The sequence below is a fragment of the Rhinoderma darwinii genome, chromosome 1 (assembly GCF_050947455.1).
Source record: "Rhinoderma darwinii isolate aRhiDar2 chromosome 1, aRhiDar2.hap1, whole genome shotgun sequence".
Lineage (NCBI taxonomy): Eukaryota > Metazoa > Chordata > Amphibia > Anura > Rhinodermatidae > Rhinoderma > Rhinoderma darwinii.
Window position 1 is genome coordinate 406,133,557 of NC_134687.1, and position 6,000 is coordinate 406,139,556.

Sequence of the window (6,000 nt, forward strand, 5' to 3'; positions counted from 1 at the left end):
GCACACCTGAAAAGTATGTTAAATTAGCCCGTGATCACCCTGGACTATAAGAACGGCCCTACCCCTTCCTTCACTGCCTGAGTATTGTTGTGTTACCCGTGTTAGTCTTTGCAAATGGTCCCTTAGTGTTTTCCAGTTCCTTTTTCCTGTGCCATATAGACTTGGAGTCGTGTTGTGCCGTATACTATGCTTGCTGTATTATACCGCGCCTGGTGTCTGCCTGCTGCCAAGGTCCCATCCGAGCCTAACTATCGCTACTGTCTGAATTACCACAGGTACCCTTATTTGAACTATAGACATTTACTTGGTATCCTCTTGGACAGCTGCTATCCCACTACAGCAGTACGGCCCAGTGGGTCCACACACCCATCGTGACAATGACTTATTTTATATTTAGGTGCCCTTTAGTTATTTTACATATTTTGTCAGTTGACGTCAAGGTAGCTGTAGGGGTGCATTACGACATGAGTGAGGAATGAGACCCAAGAATCATACACCTCAGAGATTATACAAAACTCAATTTATGAAGAGTACTGTAAGTGGACTTGTGACCTTCTCTAAAAGATATTACCACTCCTTCTAATGTGCCAACTCCACCTTTTTATCTTATTATTACAATTTATCTCAAATCTCATTTTAATCTAACTCCATTGATTACCTCTTCAATGAAACAAAAGCCGACATTTTTTTCTCGCTTCAACAACAGATTAGCACTGAAAAAAAATTGCTCAGTCTGTGCCTTCATTTCCATTTAGTTGACCAGTTACCTCTTAGCAATTGTATTTTATAAAAAATATATCCTTAGTTTAGTAGAATATTCCATACAGAGCACAGATAGAAGATAGATAGATAGATAGATAGATAGATAGATAGATAGATAGATAGATAGATAGATAGATAGATAGATAGATAGATGATAGATAGATAGCACTGAGCTCCTAAGTGCAACTTTATTACACTTGGTGACACCCACCTATCAGGAGAATGGGATTCCACTGACCCCTGTTCCACCAAGTGAAGCTGTTTCCATAATACTTTTAGACTTGAATGGGGAAAGCAGCATACTTGTGTGGGCACCTTTTCATTCAGTTCATGTCTGGCAGCAGCCACCAGCAGCGGTTCCAGAGGTGGGAACCCCTTACCTATCAGACATCTATGGCATATCCTGTTGACTCACACCAACCTCCTCCTCATAAGCCATAAAATATTATAAACGCTTTCTCATATACAAGCTTAGGACTTACACCAATGACATTCGGTATGATTAAATGAAAATATTGCTCATGACATATAATTATCAGCAGTATGTCAGAAGCGTTGAGTGACAGCTGTCATCATATGCCAGATTGCGGCAGCACATCAGACAGTGTGGGTGAAGAGGTTAATAGACAGGCAGAGGGTCTCTATAAATATCGAGGTATCAGTGTCCTTTATCATCATATCACATCTTTATAAGGCAGTGTGGGTCTGCAAAGGTCACCTCTACTTTATTATCCAACAATTGTTGTCAGCTGTCTTCTTCTCCAGACAAGAGATATAGAAGAAGGAGGGGGATGTCGTCTGGATTTTGGCCAGATATGCTTATCCATCCTTAATCTCTGCTGGTAAAGAGCTCTGTTCAACTTCTCACACATTGTGAGCACTATAGAGACAAAACTTGCAAAAAAATATATAAATAAAACAAACCAATCATCTAAGAATTCATTATTAGGGCCAGGTTCACACATTGGAGTAATTTAATAAAAAAAAGACAAAACTTTGCAGTAGAAGTGTGGGATATTTCTATATAGCCTGGATGTTATTTTTTTATACTTAGTTGACAATTCCCTAAGTTTGTATTTCAGAAAATGGCTCAGAGATGTCCGTCAAGCATAAAACTTGTGCAACGTCTTCTAGACCAGAAAACGGTTGCGAGCAAACACCATGTCACACCTAACATCAGGGCCGCCATCAGGGGGGTATTACTGGTACACCCGTCAGGGGCCCGGCCACATGGATGAAGTAAAAGGGGCCCACCGGGCTGCCATCGCCCCCCCCCCTCGGACTGTTGCCCCCCCCCTCGGACTGTTGCCCCCCCCCCCCTCGCAACGCTCACGGGCCCCCCCTCGCAACGCTCACGGGCCCCCCTCGCAACGCCCGCGGCACCCCCCTAGCGACACTCCCCTAGCAACACTCGCGGCAGCCCCTGCATACCTGTTGTAGCTTCACTGGAGGGGAAGATGCAGCATGTGCTGAAGCTGCGTGTGGAGATCCCGCCCCCCAGCTCCTCTACACTGCCGACAGGACATGCAGGCTGGTGAGTATGTTCCCCTATCCATTCTGATTCCCATCCCCCTGACCTGATTTGTAGATTGTATAAAGTTGGTTAAAAAGTTTTTTGGTATTTTTTCGTTTTCCAAGCGCTTTTTTGCCGCGTGATTTGTGCCGCAATTACGAAAATTGCATAAAAAAAAGATACAAAACATGAAAAGTGCTGTTAGGCTATATTCTCACAGTGCGGTCAAGTCACGTTTTTTTGCAAAAATTGTGGCAAAAAAATGGGATTTCACCGCACTGTGTAACTAGACTAAGGCCTTATTCAGACGGCCGCATTCGGTCCGTGACATACGGAGCGTGTATCGGCTGTATCTCACAGGCTGACCACAATTCATGGTGCCGGACTCCTAGCATCATAGTTATCAGTGTTGCTGGGAGTCCCTGCCTCTCTGCGGGAATACTGTCCCATACTGTAATGATGCTTTCAGTACGGGACCGGGGACAGTATTCCCACGGGAAGGGAGGGACTATGATCATAGATAACTGTGATGCTAGAAACCCGGCTCCCTGAACTGTGTTCGGTCCGGGAAATATGGCCGATACACGCTCCGTATATCACAGACCGAACATGGACATCTGAATAAGCCACTTACTTGCCTCCTATTTTTGGTGCGGATTGTGCACTGAAAATTCACTACAAATGACAATATAAGGCCTTATTCACACGAACGGGTTATACGTCCGTGATACTTATTACGTCGCACGGACTTATGTTAGTGAATGGGGCCGTTCAGACTGTCAGTGAATTTCACGCAGCGTGTGTGCGCTGTGTAAAACTCACGACATGTCATATACTTGCCCGTGTTTCGCGCAGCACACACCCATTGAAGTCATTGGGTGCGTGCAAATCGTGCACGGCACACGGAAGCACTTCCGGGTGACGCGCGTGATTCGCGCTACACAGGGCCGCCATCAGGGGGGTATTAGGGGTACTAGTGTAGGGGGCACGGCCAAACTTAATTGAAAGGGGGGCCCGGCAACTGCCGCGACTTGCCTTTGGTAGAAAAAAACAGGCCCCTGCAATGGGGCCTGTTCTTTTCACCAAAACAATGTCGTGATCTGCGGGCCCCCCTCTCGTCAAACACCGCCGTGAGCTGCGGGCCCCCCTCTCATCACCGCCGTGAAACACCACTTGCGCGCGCGAACGACCGCAAGCTCGCACCCGCGCGCGCATGACCGCGCCCACGCGCGAACGACCAGGCGCGCCGCCGAGAGGGAGGCGGTGCGCCCGCAACACAAGTCCGATCTACGGGGAAGGACAGCCACACAGGGACAGCGGCGCACAGTTTACTTACCTGCTGGCCCGACTCCGCCTCCTCGTCCTCCGCCTCCTCGTCCGACTCCGCCTCCTCGTCGTCCTCCTCGTCTGACTCCGCCTCGTCCTCCTTCTCCAGAGCGTAGCTGCGTAAGGAGAGGGGGAGGAGTCTAGTTGTTGCGCGGTGGCAGGAGTTCTACGATCCCCGCCATTTTCTGGAGCCTGGAGGTCAAGGACGACATCTGGACCGAAGACATCGCCTGAAGAGGACTGGAGTGGGAGCAGCTCTTCTGACACGGTGAGTAAAGTGTCTCAAACTGCTGTTTATGTATGGCCCTGTTCACACAGAGTATTTTGCAGGCCGAAAAAATCTGCCTCAAAATTCCTTAAAGAATTTTGAGGCAGATTTTGACCTGCCCACACTATCTTGCCGCGTTTTTTGCTGCGTTTTTTGCCCGCTGCGATTGAGGACAGCAGACAAAAAACGCAGCGAAAAATGCATTTTCTGCCTCCCATTGATTTCGATGGCAGGTCAGAGGCGGAACCGCGGCAAGAAAGGACATGCTGCTTTTCCTTTTTTCCGCGACTGGCTCCCATTGATTTCAGATTAAATCAATGGGAGGCGGTTTTGGAAGTTTTTTGGTGCTGATTCTGACGCAGTGTCCGAGTCAATATCAAGGCCCAAAAACTCTGTGAACTGGGCCTTATTGTTAGGGCTTATTCAGACGAACGTGTAATACATCCGTGCAACGTGCGTGATTTTCACGCGCCTCGCACGGACCTATGTTACTCTATGGGGCCGTGCAGACTGTCAGTGATTTTCACTCTGCTGCGACTGTAATACGCTGCGGATTTTCCACAATAAAATGTGTTGCATAAAATCCGCAGTGTTCATGCCTAGTGTGTTCCTACCCTAAGGCCGGATTTACACGAGCGTGTGCTTTTTGCGTGCGCAAAAACGTGGCGTTTTGCGCATGCAAAAGGTCCATAACAGCTCCGTGTGTCAGCAGCGTATGATGCGTGGCTGCGTGATTTTCGCGCAGCCGCCATCATTATGACACTCTGTTTGTATGTTTGTAGCACGCGGTGCTTTTCTGTTTTCATTCATAGTTCATACGGCTGCGGAAGTGCTGGGCGGGATTTTCACGCACCCTTTGACTTCAATGGGTGCGTGATGCGTGAACAATGCACAAATACAGGACATGTCGTGAGTTTTACGCAGCGGACACACGGACTCACGCTGCATGAAAATCACTGACAGTCTGCACGGCCCCGTAGAGTAACATAGGTCCGTGCGAGGCGCGTGAAAATCACGCACGTTGCACGGATGTATTACACGTTCGTCTGAATAAGCCCTAACAATAAGGCCCAGTTCACAGAGTTTTTGGGCCTTGATATTGACTCGGACACTGCGTCAGAATCAGCACCAAAGAACTTCCAAAACCGCCTCCCATTGATTTAATCTGAAATCAATGGGAGCCAGTCGCGGAAAAAAGAAAAAGCAGCACGTCCTTTCTTGGCGCGGTTCCGCCTCTGACCTCCCATCGAAATCAATGGGAGGCAGAAAATGCATTTTTCCCTGCGTTTTTTGTCTGCTGTCCTCAATCGCCGCGGGCAAAAAACGCGGCAAGATAGTTTGGGCAGGTCAAAATCTGCCTCAAAATTCGGTGCGCAGTTCGCGGGTGCGCATGCGCGGGAGTTTGCGGGTGCGCGCGATCGGTCGCACGGGCGGCAGTGTTTGACGGCCCCCATGACGACCCCCATGCTACCCAGGGCCGCCATCAGGGGGGGTATTATGGGTACTGATGTGAGAGGCCCGGCCAAACCTAATTGAAAGGGGGGCCCGCAGCTCACGACATTCTTTTGGTGAAAAAAACAAGCCCCATTGCAGGGGCCTGTTTTTTTTTTCTACCAAAGGCAAGTCGCGGCAGTTGCCGGGCCCCCCTTTCAATTAGGTTTGGCCGGGCCTCTCACATCAGTACCCATAATACCCCCCCTGATGGCGGCCCTGGGTACCATGATATGGTGCTGGACGGAGTACCGTTAACAGGCGGTGCCACGGTAGGGGGGCCCAGAAAATTTAGCTGTAGGGGGCCCTGAAATTCCTGATGGCGGCCCTGCCTAACATACACCACGGAATTGTGTTTTTAATGGTATATTCACATGTAGCGTACACACTGCAGAGTTTCCCAATGGATTTAATTTCGGAAAATCTGCAGCATAATACAGTAGCAGCAGAATGAATTGGATTTGAACAAATATCATCCACATGCTTGCTAAAAAAATTGCCGAAAATAACGTTCATAAATTGTCAATTTATGCTTAGGAATCGCTGCTTCTCTATTGCGGGTTTTCCCCAATGAGTTTAAGGGGGAGGTAAGACCCACAACAAATAGCAGATGTTGCGATTTTTGCAGCGGATAAGCTGA